At 41.5% G+C, this 17,556-nt stretch overlaps 1 pseudogene; it reads left to right on the top strand.

The window, feature by feature from the left end:
* Positions 1 to 9,759: 9,759 nt before the first annotated feature.
* On the top strand, positions 9,760 to 11,403 carry LOC127677354 (protein SET-like; annotated as a pseudogene).
* Positions 11,404 to 17,556: the final 6,153 nt, after the last annotated feature.

A 17,556-nucleotide genomic window follows, 5' to 3' on the forward strand; every position in this document is an offset into this window, starting at 1 on the left:
TTCCAGGAATTCTGTGACCCAGTTGGTGTCACAGTGGTTGTCTGAATTGGGCACAGTGGGATTATTTACACCAGGGTATTACTAAATACTACCCGTCAGGGCTTCTTGGGCTTTGTTTTTTGAGAGCCAGTTGTTAAATATTTGTCAACACATACACATACACGCACATACACACACATACACACATATACACACATAAACACATACATACACACTCATACACACATATACACACATAAACACATACATACACACACATACACACATACACACACATAAACACACATACATACACACAAACATACACACATACACACACACACATACACACACACGTACACACATGTACACACACATACACATGCAAACACACACATACACACATACACATATACACACAAATACATGTACACATACACATGCATACACATGCATACACACATATACACATACACACACATGCACACACATGCACACACACACACACACACCACAGCTCTCACTCTACAGCCCCCTGGCAAGAAAAACGAAGCCCAGTAACATAAATTAAACAAAATACACCTGAATTATAAGTAAAATATAAACACCTTGTCTGTATCAAGCCTTTTTAAGCTTGGAGAAAAATAAAACAACTGAGGATTGGTGATCAACATTGTCCACATATTTTGAAAGTAAGTTTTATGTATTGGCTAAGGCATTTAACGCTTGTGAGCAATTATAATCATATTTTTATGAATACCATGAAACATGGAGCAAAAGCTTTGCTCCAGGAGTTACTTAGAACTTTTATTTTAACATTTGCAATTACTTGCATTTGTGAAAACATAACTGACAGTAACTATTAACTTTCACAGTCCAATGTCTTCATGTTCAATGAGACATGTAGGTGTTGACTTTAGTAATAAAAGAATAACAAAAATTCAAGTGAAACTTGCATTTTATTCCTATCCAGCAGTTTTGATAAGCAAGTATTCCACCATGAAAACATGTGCTCATTGTAGCAGATGACAGATGACAGATGTCAGGGCATGCAGAGAGAGCCCCTTCATTCACAGCCTGAGTTAAGCTACTGACCTATCCATAACCTTTACTGAGAACTTTGTGTTGTTTTTATTTCATATTTCAAATGAGCTTGTTACATTGAGGCTATTACAGATTTGGGGGTAATATTCATTCATCAAATGTATCTACTTCAACTAGTAAGGAAATTGAGGCTAACATTGGAGTTAGGCACTTCTATGAAACAACTGTGAAATGGATACAAGTGGCTTAGATACTGAACGGTAAGAATCCAGGATCATGGCCATAAAGTTAGAAACGTATTTTCTTTTGCAGCTAGAAAGACATCCAATAGAACCTGTAGTGTATGAGATGACAGGCAACACATTTGCTTATAAACTCAGAGGTGGTGGCTTTTTTACTTTGAGATCATATTCTAAGAATTTACACAAGCTAAGAAGAATTCAGAAATCCTTTGGGTTAAAAACATTTCTTGGTTGAATTAATGTTTTCACACTTTTTAAAAAATTGTTTGACTGATGGAATAATTTTCTGTTGCTTTTTTTTGTCTATTTTAATTCTTTCATTGTATTGTTCCCAATGAAAAAATACCCTAGATATTGCTAGGGGATAGTAATTAAGTCAGTAAGTAGGTCAACATGACTTACTTTAGATCATTTAGAGGACAAGAGAAATCACCTCAGAAGGAGAAAGAGGAAGTAGTCTGATGTCCCTGTCCAGTGAGGACAAATGGCTTCAGACAGCCTTTGTTCATCCTCACTGGAGAAAAGAACTTTTCCTAGATGGAGTTTGCTCAGCCCAAGGGCTATATTTAAAAAAACTTGACAAGAGTTATAATTAAAATCATCCTTTGAATAAGTTTTCAGGACTTAAATGTCCTCTCCCAGATCAGCTCATCTTTAGTACAACCAACAGGTAAATTTAAAAAATAACTATAATTTTACTTATATGTTTTATGGTTATATAGGAAATTTTCTTAAGAAAATCTTCTGAATTTAGAAAACAAAATATTTTGATTTTTGATGGGCAATAATGTAAGCCTACAGATATCCCTCAATGGAGGAATGGATACAGAAAATGTGGTATATTTACACTATGGAATATACTCAGCTATTAAAAACAATGAATTCATTAAATTCTTAGGCAAGTGGGTGGAACTGGAGAACATCATCCTAAGTGAGGTAACCTAATCACAAAAGGACACACATGGTATGCACTCACTGATAAGCGGATATTAGCCTAGAAGCTCAGAATACCCAAGAAACAATTCACATATCAAATGATGTCCAAGAAGAAAGAGGGAAAGGCCCCTGGTCCTGGAAAGGCTCAGTGCAGCATTGTTGGGGAATACTAAGATAGGGAAATGGAAAGGGGGTGATTGGGGAACAGGGGTAGGGAAGAAAGCTTATAGGACTTTCAGGGAGGGGGGATATCATTTGAAATGTAAATAAAGAATATGTCAAAAAAATATGTAAGCCTAGATTTTAGGACACAGCTCTAAAGATCGAACCTGATTCATGAATTTTAACTCTTCTCTTTCCTAAGATTAAGTCCCATGTTGGGGAAACATCTAGTTTATTAACAAAGAACATACAGAAGGTAATTTAAAATGTACCCCTTAGAATAACTTCCTTAGGAAAAGGTTCCCAAACAACTCCTTTATTCTGAAGCTCTGCTGCATTTTTTTTTTGGGGGGGGGGGTTGGAGGCCTGATTCTCTTAAACATCAGTTTTGTACTTATTAATCATTCATAACTCCCATATTATAACTGGGATCATCCAAAGCTTGAACAATGCCACAATTTCTTCAACATTGACAAAGTGTTCTTGTCCTATATTGAGTACACAAGAAATTTTTTGCTGATCAATTGGTTGAACACACTTTGTACTCCTTTCTCCCCCCTCAAGCTTCTAATCTAGAAGTCATATCAAGTTTTTAAAAAAATTTTGAAACAACCCTTGTCTACTTCAAATGTATTTAATTTCTTATACTTTAAACTCACTCTTTGTCTAGAAGGTTATAACATTCTGATATTAGCACTCCTGACTTCTGATCTACTTATTTTTTGATATTATATTTCTGAATATTTTATATACCATATTAAATATATTGATTAAGGTAGCCTTTCCTTCATGTTTCAAGGTCTCCCTCTGGATTCCTGAAATAGTAGATAGTACCAAATTCAACATAGGCTACACACTTTCTTCTCTGCCCTACAGCACGGTCATACAGCATTTAGTTTATCCATACATGTTCATGTTTTATACCCTGGTGCCTCCTTTGCAATAATATTCTTGATGTTTGTACTAAGATCAGTATTAAGTATAAGATCTACTTACACACGAGAACTGCCACATTGTAGTCCTATAGGATACCTGAGATAGCTACTAGGTAATACCTGAGATAGCTACTAGGTAATGAATAGGTAGTGGATACTACTTATTATGCATACTGTGGACAAAGGATGAATCATGCCCCAGAGAAAATAGTGTAGACATGTAAAAACTATTTCATATGTTCAAAATTGTGTGCAGTTTAAAACATGAGTTACTTGTTTCTGGAATTTTCCATGTGCTATTTCAGACCCTCTTTTACCACAGACAACTTCCAGTGTGCCACAGACCTGAAAGGGGACTACAGCACATTAATTAATATAAAATTATCTCAAAGGTGAAGATTACCTAACAAACAAAATTACATACTATTTAACCATCTGCCATTATCAGCGGAAACCCTATACTTCCTTGATTATACTTATGTACAATCAAAAGGTACAACATCATATTTAATTAAATTTGGGAGTTTGGGAGCAATATTTTATCTCTAATTAGGATGATATTCTGACTGGGTTTAGATGAGGGTCTAAAATTCATCATTCTTTTAATATCTTATAGCATTCATTATAGGGAGTTGATGATCTCAATATTTGTCTTAGAGTGTCTTGTAATGACCTTGAAGTTAGAAGATTGAACTAATGATCTAATCTTTTGGTCCTGCTTTTTCCTGAGCAAACCTCTTCACTTCCAAAGTCCTAAAATTTCTCACCTGTGAAGTGATGCTGCTAAACTTACTCTTGCTAACTTACCAGTATCTGTAGAGAGTCAAGGGAGAACATACACACACACACACACACACACACACACACACACACACACACACAAAGCCTTAAAATGTAGAACATCATAAAAAGTTATATTTTTGTAGAATATCTTTAAACTACTTCTTTGTCCAAACCATTTGTTTCACTCCCTCCCATTCACGGTTGGAGTGTGCTGATGTCTTGCAAACATTCAGCTGTGATAAGAACCTGTCATGAGAGATGCTCTTACGGACAGACAGGACTAGTCAAGCAAGATAAAAAAAAAAAAAGGTCCAAAATGTAGAAGTAAGTGTTCCTCAAGTAGGAAGAATGAAGTCACCTGTTAAAAGGTATTTACATTTAGGGTCTAAGTCACCTGAAGTCATTCATCTGCCTGCCTTATCACGGACCTTTCCTGAAGAGCACAATTTATATGATACTTTCTGCACACACTCCCTTTGTTTTGCAGCAAATAAGTTGGAAGAAAATTACTAAGTGTTTATCCCCTACAAGGGTGGAGTAATGAGTAACAGATATCTGCTCACTGTCCTAAGCTGTAACTGTAAAGCTAAGGGAAATAGAGGAAGAACCCGTTTGTATTTACATTTACAAATTATCAGCCCAGCCTGACTCTCTCTCTCTCTCTCTTCTCTGTCTCTTTCTTTGTCTCTCTGTGTGTGTATGTCTGTCTCTCTGTCTCTGTCTGTGTGTGTGTGTCACCCTGTCTGTGTGTGTGTGTATGTGTGTGAATGTCTGTCTCTCTGTCTCTGTCTCTGTGTGTGTGTATGTCTGTCTCTCTGTCTCTGTCTGTGTGTGTGTATGTGTGGGTATGTATGTCTCTCTGTCTCTGTCTGTGTGTGTGTGTCACCCTGTCTGTGTGTGTGTATGTGTGTTAATGTCTGTCTCTCTGTCTCTGTCTCTCTGTGTGTGTATGTGTGTGTATGTCTGTCTCTCTGTCTCTCTGTCTCTCTGTCTCTCTGTGTGTGTATGTCTGTCTCTCTGTCTCTGTCTGTGTCTGTGTGTGTATGTGTGTGTATGTCTGTCTCTCTGTCTCTCTGTCTCTGTGTGTGTGTATGTCTGTCTCTCTGTCTCTGTCTGTGTATGTGTGTGTGTATGTGTGTGTATGTCTGTCTGTCTGTGTGTATATGTATGTATGTGTGTGTATGTCTGTCTCTCTGTCTCTCTGTCTCTGTCTGTGTGTGTGTATGTCTGTCTCTCTGACTCTGTCTGTGTGTGTGTGTGTATGTCTGTCTCTCTGACTCTGTCTGTGTATGTGTGTGTATATCTGTCTCTCTGTCTCTCTCTGTGTATGTGTGTGTGTATGTGTGTGTATGTCTGTGTGTGTGTATGTGTGTGTATGTCTGTCTCTGTGTGTGTGTGTGTGTGTGTCTTTCTCCCTTCTGTTAATTCTTTCCTCTATCTCTCATCCCCTCCCTCTGTCCTTCCACTTCTCTCTTATAGTACAGGGTACTGCAGCAAGGCCTCCCTGTACTATGCACGCCCTCAACTATTAAGCTATTCCCTCAGCATTCTCTGTAATACTATTATGGTTTGGATCTTAATGTCACCCAAGGACCCTGCTGTGAGCATTCGGTCCTCAGGCTGTGCCACAGGCTTGGGCAGGGTGGGGAGGTTAAGTTATTCTGAGGTCTGTCCTCAAGGGAGATTTTGGATCTCAGGCCCCACACTCTCTTCTTTCACTGGCCATGGTGAGCTAAGCAGTTACTACTTGCAAAGAGCAGAGCCAGGTGATACAGACTGAAACTTCTAAAACTACAAGCCCAAATTAGCATTGCCGTCTTGAAAGTTCTTTAATGCGTTTTGTTACAGAGACAGAAAGCTAACCAACACACATGTGGCAAGCAAGTTGGCACCTCTCGCTTCCCGCCAGTCAGGAAAAGGGAAAGTTCCGCTTCTGATTTTCTGGGACGCCTGCTGTAAAGCCCAGGGTTGGAACTCAGAATGACCATTCAACTCTGTTTCCCTTTTATACATCCTTAAATCAACTCCATCTATATAAGTTTCTTTCTCAGACCAAAGGAGCTGAAGGAGCTTGCAGCCCCATAGGAGGAACAGCAATATGAACCAACCAGTACTCCCAGAGCTCCGAGGGACTAAACCACCAACCGAAGAGTACACATGGGGACCCATATGCAGCAGAGGATGGCCTTGTTGGACATCAATGAGAGGAGAGGCCCTTGGTGCTGAGAAGGCTCAATGCCCCAGTGTAGGGGAACGCCAAAACAAGGAAGAGGGAGTGGGTAGATTGGTGAACAGGAGAGGGGGACGGGATAGGGGGTTTTCGAAGGGGAAAGCAGGAAAGGGGATAACATTTGAAATGTAAAAGAAAATAATACAAAAGAAAAGATATCTTTCTTTCTCATTTAAAATAGTCTAGACAATAAAAATTGTCTATTGTCATTGATTCTTATTTTTTTCTTCTCAGGCAAGTGTCAAATCCACTGGTTTTCCCTCTCCCCCTCCTCTTCCCTCTCTCCCTCTCTCTTCCCCTCCCCCTTCCTCCCTATCCCTCTCTTCCTCTCCCCCTCCCCCTCCCCTCCCTCTTCCTTCCCCCTTCCTCCCTATCTCTCTCCATCTCCCTCTCTCCCTCTCTCCCATCATCAACTGACAGTTATTGAGAGTAATCAAAAAGCCTGTTTAAAAGAAATGAAGTTTGAACACAGGTACCTTTCGTGGTTCATCAATACATCCCCCAGAAAACATGGATTATCAAGTGAATATGTCAGTGCCGGGTGAAGGATACTCCCTGCAAATTATTGATCAGGGAGGCCCCAGGAGCCGAACAAACAGCACACACTGTTGCCATTCCTCTTGGCTGCCGTACCTAGAGAGTAAGACCCTATTAGTGAAGGCACAACACGCTTCACTTATATAATGTGTAAGAATCACGCTGGAAATGACCTGAAAACGTAATCATTGCTAGCTGACTTTCATAGTGCCAGAAGTTGCTATGCAGACCCCTGAAGGAGAAAGGCCACCAGTGCTACTATCCAGCGGTGGATCCTGAATGCTACAATACTGTCCTGCTAGGCAACACGTACCCATGGATGCAATACTTGGCATCAAGGTTATGGGTGACACCAACCACTTTCTGGCTGCATTTGAGGCCTGTTGTACTAAAGAGAACTCATGCCTGTTACCACAAACTTGGGTAATACATGGCTTGGTGGTTATAGGCTCTGAGGGTTGGAGAGGACTGTTGTTTTATTAAATGAACATGCTTCTAAACTGACTTATAAATGTTTGTTTATACCCATCTCTTAGTGTTGCCTTTATCTTTGGCCTGAGGTGCTTCTTACGCCCTGAGTCTCACTTACTGTTGAGAATCAGAATTCTACCATGGGACTGCTCAGGGCCTCACTCCAAACAAGACATCTGCATGACCCCCTTAAGGCTCGGAGGTCTGAGGAGGGAGTGGGAAGCACAGCTTAGATGGAGGCAAGGGCTGTGAGATGCTCTTTCAGACATGCTGTGAGCACTGCACTCAGGAGCCCACCACGGTTATGGCTGCGGGTACAAGGTCTGCATAAGAGCAAGCTAGCTGCACATGATCGATCAACATCACAGCAGGCAAAATCAGTCAGATTCAGTCAGTTACAAAGTAAAATAATAAAATAAAATAAAATAAAATGGGGCATGAAGGAGGTGGGAGGTTGGTATTAGGAATGTCCAATGTTTTAGGGGAGGGAGTCAGGGATGGATATGATCAAGATACTATGTATACAGGTATGAATTGTCAAAGAATAATTTAAAATTATTTTTCTAGTGATATCTACACCATTACCTCATTATGGTTTAAATACAGTATTAGTTCCTTATAGTGCTGTATTAACTTACTGCTGCACCTCCAAACAATACCAACATAAAATATTTTTAAAAAAGATTCATCTCTCCTTCTACTTCAAATCCTTCTATACCATTTGTTTCACCTTCACTGTGAATGTTTCAAAAGATGTATGGATTGCAATGATAGTAATCCTTGAATCATATTCATAAGATAGTGTAAACATGCCACAGAGGATCCAAGGTAATAGTCTCATAAGTATTTAGGGGGAAATTTTTATGACACACTCACTTATTGTAAGGTCATTTAAAATTTCTGCTGTGTGAAACTTTCAGCTGGAAAGAATTGAGTACATATAATATGATCTTGCTTACTGTTGTCCAACTTCAACAGTCACCAATTCATGGCCAGTCTTACCTTTCTCATATTGATATTCACGTCCCTTTTCTAATATAATTTTTGAGCAAATCCTACACGTGTTACCATCTCACCTGTAAGTAGGGCATGCACACCTCTAAAGGGTATACTTGTCTCTAAGGCCATGACACTTTCTCATATTTGAAAAGATAAAAGCAATTCTTTGCTTTTATTAAATATCCAGTCACACCTCAATCCCCTGTGGTCTCGGATATCACAAAGTACTTCTACTTCACAGTGTGTTGAAGGAATTAGAAGTGATAGACAAGTCATACACCAAAATTAAACTGTTTTTTAAAGGCTTAGCTGTTAGGGCCTCTCCTTCCACTAGCTTCTACACGTGGCTCTCCCTCCAGATCCTCCCTCTCCCCATCTTCCTTTCTCCCTACTCCTTATTTGTTAAACAAACCGGACTGCTGCCCAGTGTATGGTATTCTCTAAGTTCTATTTTGCAAAACAAACAAACACAAACAAACAAAAAAACCATAAAGTCAGCCAGGCAATGGTGGTAACACCTTTAATCCCAGCACTTGGGGGACAGAGGCAGTCAGATCTCTGTGAGTTTGAGGCTAGCCTGGTCCATATAGAGAGTGACAGCACAGCCAGAGCTACACTGTCAAACCCTGTCTGAGAAAACCAAACAAAACAGAACAAAACAACAACAATAACAACAAAAAACATAACCCATGTTTCTTGAAAACACATTTTTAGAATGTTTTGTCCACTAGTATGAACTCAGTGCTTCTGTCCCCTCAAAACAAATAATGAAGCCCTAGCCTTGAATACGATGGAACTTAGAGGTGGGGCCTTGGATGAGGATGGATGAGGCCCTGAGGAAAGAACTCTGTTCTGATTTGGTTCCACGAGAGACAGAGGAAAGCTTGCTCTCGCTTTCTCCTGACTCTGTACCACAGAGAGGGTCATGTGACCATGTTCCTTATGATCAAGATGCATGATGTGAGAAAGAATTAAAAAATAAATAAAATGAAATGGGAGGACACGAAAATGGAAGGGAAGAGAGGTGGGAGGTGAGTCTGAAAGGAGCAGCTGTGAGTAGGATCAGCATACGTTGTATGGCGTTCTCAAAAATTAAGAAAAACATTACAATTTTAAACATTTCAAATTAAAAGAAAGTCTTAGGCTAACCAGAAAGAACGCCTTTGAGCTGTGGAGTTGGCTTAGTTGGACTGGAGCTAAATCCTCAAAATCCCTTGGGCTGGAAAGACAGCTCAGTGGTTGAGAACATTTGTTGCTTTTGCAGAGGATCCTGATTTGATTCCTGGTACCTACGTGTTGGTTCACAATCACCCAGGACTCCAGTTCCAGGGGCTCTAAGACTCTTTTCTGAACACTAAGGTACGTGTGGTACACATACATGCAAACACACACACACACACACACACACACAGCTCTGGCTTCTGGCCACTTCCCCCTTGTCATGGCCCTGAAGCAGTAATCTGCATTCCTGACTCAGCTGAAGTATCTCAGACAGGCTCCTGCCTCAGAGCTCCAGGACACACCGGGCTCTCATAGTCTGTTGAAGGGAGAATATGAATACCAAGAAGTAATTGAACATCTGGATGAATCACGGAGTGAAATAGACTTAATGAACAAGCCAGTGAGGAAATTTTGAAAGTAGAGCAAAAATGTAACAAAAGCCACTGACAATTTCTTTTTTCAGAAGGAGTCAGAATTGATCACCAAAATTCCAAACGTTTGGCTAACAACATTTGTCAACCATCCACAATGTGAGGAGGATGAAGAGGCCTTACACTATTTGACCAGACTTAAAGTGGTGGAATTTTCATTTGTTTTTGTTTTTCCAAAACTGGGTTTCTCTGTATTGCTGACTGTCTCTCCTGGAACTTGCCCTGTAAGACCAGGCTGGCCTCAAACTCAGAGATCCATCTACTTCTGGCCCCCTCCCAAGTTCTGGGATTAAAGGCGTGCTACACCACCACTATCTGGCTGGATATTTTTCTTTTTTAGAGGGTAAATTGGTTTAATGTTTCTAAAGCAATTTTTCCCTCTTTTAAATTAATTATTGCATTCATTTACATCTCAAATGATATCCCACTTCCCTGGTTACACCTTCACAAACCTCCCATCCCCCATCCCCATCCACATCTCCCCCCTCCCCTTTGCCTCCATGAGGGTGCTCTCAGCAATTCACCACTCCAGCATCCCCCTACCTGGGACATCAAGCCTCCACAGGACCAAGGACCTCCCCTCCCATTGCTGTCAGGCAAGGCCATCCTCTGCTATATGTGTATCTGGAGCCATGGGTCCGTCCCTGTACACTCCTTGGTTGGTGGCCTAGTCCCTGGGAGCACTGGGTGGTCCAGCCAGCCTATGTTGTTCCTCCTATGGGACTGCAATCCCTCTCTGCTCCTCTGTCCTTCTGCAGCTCCCCCGAGGGGGTCCCTGAGCGCAGTCTGATGGTTGACTCCAAGCATCCACATCTGCATTGGTCAGTTGCTGGCCAGACCTCCCAAGGAGCAGCCACACCAAGTTCCTGTCTTGACCATGGCAACAGTGTAGGGTTTGATGTCTGCAGACAGGATGGATCCCCAGGTGGAGCAGTCTCGGACAGGAACATTTCTGGGTTAAAAACTTTGAGATGGGTGAGTGCCCCTCATCCCTCAATCAGAGGCCATGCTTATATTCTGGAGGTGGATTTTTATTTTGATGAGAATCCTTGCTTTGAAAATAGAACTCTTCCCAAAGAATTTCATCTGAATGGGAGTGGTGGTCCACCTTCAAAGCCCACTGGGATTAAATGAAAACCCAGAAAGGATTTGTCAAACCGCTCAAGGCAAATACAGAAATAAGGCCAACTGGAAGAGCCAGAGAGTTTCTGTCCCTGGTTACTGACCATACTGCTGCAGGTGTAGATGTCAGGAGAGGTCACCAAAGATAATACTGGGCCAAATCCCTAGCAGTGCTGTTTGGTTCCTGATATAGATGATGGAGAGGTAGAAGGTGATGAGGATGATGAAGAAGGGGATGGGGATGAAGGTGAAGAAGATGAAGATGTTGATGAAGGGAGGAAGGAGAGGAAGATAAAAGCCAGAATGACTAGCATAGAAGACTGCTGGATTCCAACCTTCATTTTTATTTTTCCTTTTATGTTTTAACTTTCTCTAGTTCCTGGGGGAGAGTCGCAGCCATCTCCTGTTCCTCTTGCGTTCACTGACCCTGGTTTTCGGGGTCTCTCTCTTCTCAACACCAGGATTCTCATTGGGGGGAGATATTCTAGCAAAACACTAGGGGAAAAGAATCTCAACTCTTCTGTTCCAAGTTCACTTTTATCCTTTCTTGTCTCAAAAACTGTGGCTTCAGCAAGACCATTGTGCTCTGTGGGGAGAAAAAAGAAAAGGCCTCCATCTCCCTTGGCTCTGCTGGAAGCTGGCGGGTGCTGGACCTCTCTGCAGCAGAGCATAGATTTCTAGCTCTTTTCCTTTCTCTATATATCAGGCTCAGAGACTACACTGTGTCACCGTGAAACTACGGGACAGCATTTACCACCACCACCAGCAGAAACTATGTGTATACTCAAAAATCCCAGAACTGAGCTGGACGGTGGTGGCGCATGCCTGTAATCCCAGCACTCTGGGAGGCAGAGGCAGTGGATTTCTGAGTTCGAGGCCAGCCTGGTCTATAGAGTGAGTTCCAGGATAGTCAGGGCTATACAGAGAAACCCTGTCTCGAAAACAAACAAACAAACAAACAAAAAACAAATCCAAAAAACCAAAAAAATCCCAGAACTGGGGAGGTAGGGGACATGCAAATCCTTGATGTTCCTTTTGTATGCAACCTGGCTGATTTGACCAGCTGCAGGGTATTGAGGGACACTGGAAAGGAGGGGGAGAGAATAAGAAGGAGACAGGGGCTCTCCAAAAAGGTGTCTTGACATACTTACCAAAGATTTTAGCCCCCAGAAGGATGAGAAAATAAATTTCAGCTATCCAAACCACACACACTGTGTTGTTATTTTTTAAATGATCTGACAGTTTTTAACATGTACATAATGTTAGTAATTTTCACCCTTCCATTCCCCTCTCCCCTAAACCAATCCTCCTCCTAGTTTCATGCCTTGTTTATTGTGTGACCAGCTGGGTTAAATTAGATTGCTTGCATGAGGGTGGGTGGAGCTTACTGAAGCACAGGCAACTTCCCAGCGGCTACTTGCAGCACTGAAGACCACAGCACTGTCCATCAGCAAATGCTAACTTCCAAATGACCCTAAAGGAGAGATGGGAACCCATGGGCCCTTTCCCTACCCATGACATGACGAACCCAAGTCTTATACAGAGAACTGTAGGTGTCCTGAGTTCGTGAGAGCGACGGCCATCATGTCTAGTTGTATTTTTTGCTACACACCTTCTAGCCTCTAGCTCCTACATTCATCCTGCTGCTACCTCTTTTGTGGTGTTCCCAGCCTGGGTGGGGGTTGATAGAGATGACCGGTTGTCCTAGCTTGCTTTGGATTGCTGTGATAAAGGCCATGACTGTAAGCCTCTTGAAGAGGAAAGGCTTCATCTCGTCCAATGCTTTCATGTCATCCTCCATCACTGAAGGAAGTCAAGTGGGGGCAGAAGTTCTAGGCAGAGACCCTGGAGGAGTGCTGTTTGTACTACCTTTCTGAGCCCACTTGTTCCGGTTGGCACCACCACAGTAGGCTGGGCCCTCCCACACCAACTCTTAATGAATGGGGGGGAAAGCCCCCAAACAAGCAAACAACAACAAAACCATACCTACTTACCTGTAATCCAATCTAATACAAGCCTTTTATCAAGTGTGGTTCTCTCTTCCCAGAGGATCCTAGTTTGTGTGGAGTTGAAAAAAAAAAGTAAATAAATAACAAGCACAACCCAAGCAGTCCCCCTGCCTCATTTGCGGGGGCTGATGTTGTTTGTTTGTTGTATTTATGGTAGCTCAAGCTGACAAGTACATACACCCTGGGCTTGATTCCCATTTGACTAATCAACTACGTTTCTCCTTCGAGCCATCAAAAAATGCTGTCTTATGTGTTATTATGGCTAGAGGACCACACATTGGTCTGAACTTTCAAATTTCTCTGAGAGGAAAAAAAAAGTCTACTGTGCCTATCAAGAACAAAAATTGTTTTGTTTTGGTTTAGGTTTTTCCCAAGACAGGGTTTGTCTGTGTAACCCTGACTGTTCTGGAACTCACTCCGTAGACCAGGCTGGCCTCAAATTCAGAAATCTGCCTCCCAAGGGCTGGGATTAAAGGTGTGTGCCACCACTGCCCGGCAAGAACAGACTTAAAACAAGTTTGACATGCCCTCTTGTATTTGAGATACATTTCTAGATCTGTTAGGACACAGGATGCTCACTGTCCCTGCTCCTGCAACTTAGTGCCCATGAATAATAACAATGTATTTGTTTGACAGCAAAGTAACCCAGGAGGCTTGTACCAGAAGAGATTTGTTCCCCCTTAGTAATTTAATCTCATTGAGACCATCGCAATGAGCTTCCATTCTACCTGAATCTTGAACAGAAACTGTATCTAGTTATTTGAGATCACTTTGTTCCTGTGCTGTGTCCTGATGAGTTTGGACTTTTCCTCCGACTCCATTATAACATGCCATAAAATTGAAGACAACTATAACAATAGAGGTTTTTGTACTCCCAGGTCATAAAGATATCAGACTTTTTCCCCACTGAATGAAGTGAGATGCCCTACACATGCTTAAATTGCCAATTTTGGAGCCATCAAAAGTCCAGATGCCTGGTGTGTCTATTAGCATATTGTTACTTATTTTTGCTTTGCTCTGGAGCTGCAATAGGATATGCATTCATTCCTAAAAGCAATGAAATTAATAGCAAAATATCTTCTACTTATAAATAGTCTACTTTTCAGTTTTCAGCTAATCCAAATAAAACTCAACTAACTTTTTATGGGTAAGTGACTTAGGTCTTCTATTGCTGTGATGAAACACCATGACCAAAAAGCAACTTGGAGAGGAAAGGGTTTATCGGACTTACACTTCCACATTGCCGTTCATCATTGAAGGAAGTCAGGGCAGGAACTAAAACAGGGCAGGAACTTGGAAGCAAGAGCTGATGCAGAGGCCATGGGAGAGTGTTGCTTCCTGGCTTGTTCCCCATGACTTGTTCAGAACACCAGCACAGGAATGGTACCACCTGCAATGAGCAGGGCCTTCCTCCATCAATCACCAATTAAGAAAATGCCCTATAGACTTGTCTGCAGCTGGATCTTATGGAGGCATTTTCTTAATTGTGTTCCCTCCTCTCAGACGGCTTAAACTTGTGTCAAATTGACATAAAACTATCCAGCATAGAAAGCAATCTCATCTTAGCATAGCATAGCAAAAATCAAAAAACAAAGAACAACAACAACAAAAAAAAAAAACAAAAAACAAAAACAAAAGACAAAAACAAAAATAAAACCCAGAAGATATTTAATTGGGTTCAACAATTACTTCTTTTGAGAACCAGCAGCTCCATGTTCTTTCCTCTGATGATTCAGATTTTAGGTTCATGCACTCTTTAAAATGCACTCTGGTAAAACAGGAAACAATTATGCTTTCAAGCAAACTACACACATGTACAACACACACACACACACACACACACGCAGAATTTACCTAAATCACTAATAAGAGAGAAAGAAAAATCTTATTTTCCTATCTCAATTTTGATTTTGAGATCATTTCTACCTTATAATTGGATGTTCTGTGGCACTTTTACAAACATAAAACAATCCCATCCCAGCTATGTGGTAGTCAGGTCTTTCCTTAGTTGCCAGTGCTTTTTAAAGATGATTTAACTGCTACTAATATAAGGGAGGAATCTATCAATCATGATGCACAGCTTCTAGAAGTCAAGACTCCACTGCCTGGAAGGTTAGGTTTTTTCCACCTTTTCCATTTGTTTGATTGTTTGCCTTATGTGACAGGGTCCTTATTCTGCTGCCCTGGCCAGCCTTGAACTCTCTATATAGAGCAGGCTGGACTAGAACTCACATAGATGAGATCTACTCACCTCTACTTGACTAGTGCTGGGATTAAGGGTGTGCATCACCATGCCCCGCTCTCTATCCACATTTGGAAAGAAATGTTCTATAAGAAGTTAAGTTTCAAACCTCACTAACAGGCAATGACTTTGCTAAGGGCCTCAAGCGATGTTTTTGCTTGCTACCAAATATGGTAACTTAGTCCCAGTTTTGCAAAGAATCTTGCTCATAAGATACACTTTTGGAAGCTTGAAGAAGTTATTATATTTAGAAAGAGGTTTATGGAAATCTCTGTTTGGGTTCTATATTAAATAGGTATTAAATCCTATTAAATAGGATTTAACCACGTACATTGTTAATTCTGCTTTATGATATTTTGATTTCCAAAAAAAACTGAGCAAAAAAATTTAATCCCAGAGGATCACAACTTGCAAAAATTCATCCCAGCACCTGGCCAAACTATCTTCCTCTGTACCAAGTTGAAGAGAAACCATTCTTTTTCTTTTTTTTCTAGTGTTGAATCTGAACACTGGTTTCAGCCCTCAGGAAACATGAAAGAAAATTGCTAGCTAATATGTAACCTAATGATGATGAGTTTCAACAAAGCCAAACTTTGGTGCACATGTGTTTTCAGGCTTGTTTTCTATGAGTAGCAATTAAAATCTTTGTAAGCTCACAAAAACAGAATTGGGAGGTCTTCTATTAACTATTGGTTAAATGTTCCACCTTACCAAGTTCCCCCCAATCCTCCAGTTAGTACTATCTTAAAGGGATGCTCCTCAACACAAAGTTTTGTCAGAAATCAAAGTTCATTGATCTTCTTCTGACAAGGGCTTCTCTTGAATACTTGATTCTTTTGGTCTCTGGGTAATCACCAACACTCCAGGCTGCTCAAACCTGTAAGCTAACCTGTAAAGCCATGTCCCTTTCATACCTCACTGGAAATACTGCAGCATCTACAAGCAACCTTAGACAAAGTCATTCCATGCTACAGAACTCTCTCTCTCTCTCTCTCTCTCTCTCTCTCTCTCTCTCTCTCTCTCTCTCTCCATCCTTCCCTCCCTCACCTCCACCCCCTCTCCCCTTTCTTCTTTCAACATCACAAACATATTCATTTCTTTGATGAGACACTTCTTCTTTATTTAGTATGCCAAAGCATACTGGTATGGCTTAGGAGATGGAAATGCACATATAAATATCGCCTAACAAGACGTATCCTGTAGTTTAGATACCTTCATTTGTTCATTTGGTTTTCCGCCACAGAACAATAGCCTCACCTGAATGTCTAAAGGACGTTTCACCCTAAGTTTTGAGAATAAGTCTGAATACTAATTGAGGATAAGTTCAAGAAGCAAAGTCTGTATTCTGCCCTTGAATTTAAAATATATACATTGCAAGTTGTAATGACCTCTGATCCCATTCTTCATCCTCAAAGGAACAAATGCTTTTAGGATCTGAGGAGGAGGCTACTTTGAAAAGGCTGTTGCCTGTCACCTAGGAGACATTTCTCAATATACTCTGCTGCACTAGCAACTGTGAGGGAATGTGTCAACGTTCCAAACAAGAAGATAAAGTCAGATGTCATATTCCTAAAGACACAGAATCTAACTAGAATGTCTCACGCTTCCCCAAAGTCAAACCTAACATGGGTCGAATGTCTACCGACAGAGAACAAAGTGGGGGTATGAAGAGACAGGGCCTGTGAAGAGACAGAGGTGTGTGTGTAAGCGTCCGGATTTGATCTCATGGTGTTCCTTCCTTGTTCGCACTTGCATTGAATGTGTCCATTGGGGCAAGCCCTGGGAATGTGGATGCAACCTCAAAACCCAGTTGCCCTCTTCTGCAACCCTGCGAGTTCAGCTCAGTTCAACTTGCCCCATACTCCGTTCTCCCCGACCCCCCTCCCCCATCTCTCTTCCAGGCAGGGTGTCCTTTGAGGGTCCCAGAGGAACTCTAACATCCCCTTCACTAAGGACACCCAAGGGCTCCTTTGTCACTTTTCAGTTCCAAGCCCGTTCTTGGTACCCTGAAAATGTGCCCTTTGTGACCTTGATTGAAGTGGGAATTCCAGATATCTAGAAGGTTGACGCTGAGCCTCTGCAGCAGACTTCTGCTCACCCCCAACCTGCATAAGTCCAGGCGGTCTGGCCGCCCCACCGCATGCGCCACCCGGCACTCTTCCGTGCCGCAGCATGGTGAGACAGGAGTGCTACCCAGCAACTGTTGGGTGATC

This window comes from Apodemus sylvaticus, chromosome 2 (assembly GCF_947179515.1).
Source record: "Apodemus sylvaticus chromosome 2, mApoSyl1.1, whole genome shotgun sequence".
Lineage (NCBI taxonomy): Eukaryota > Metazoa > Chordata > Mammalia > Rodentia > Muridae > Apodemus > Apodemus sylvaticus.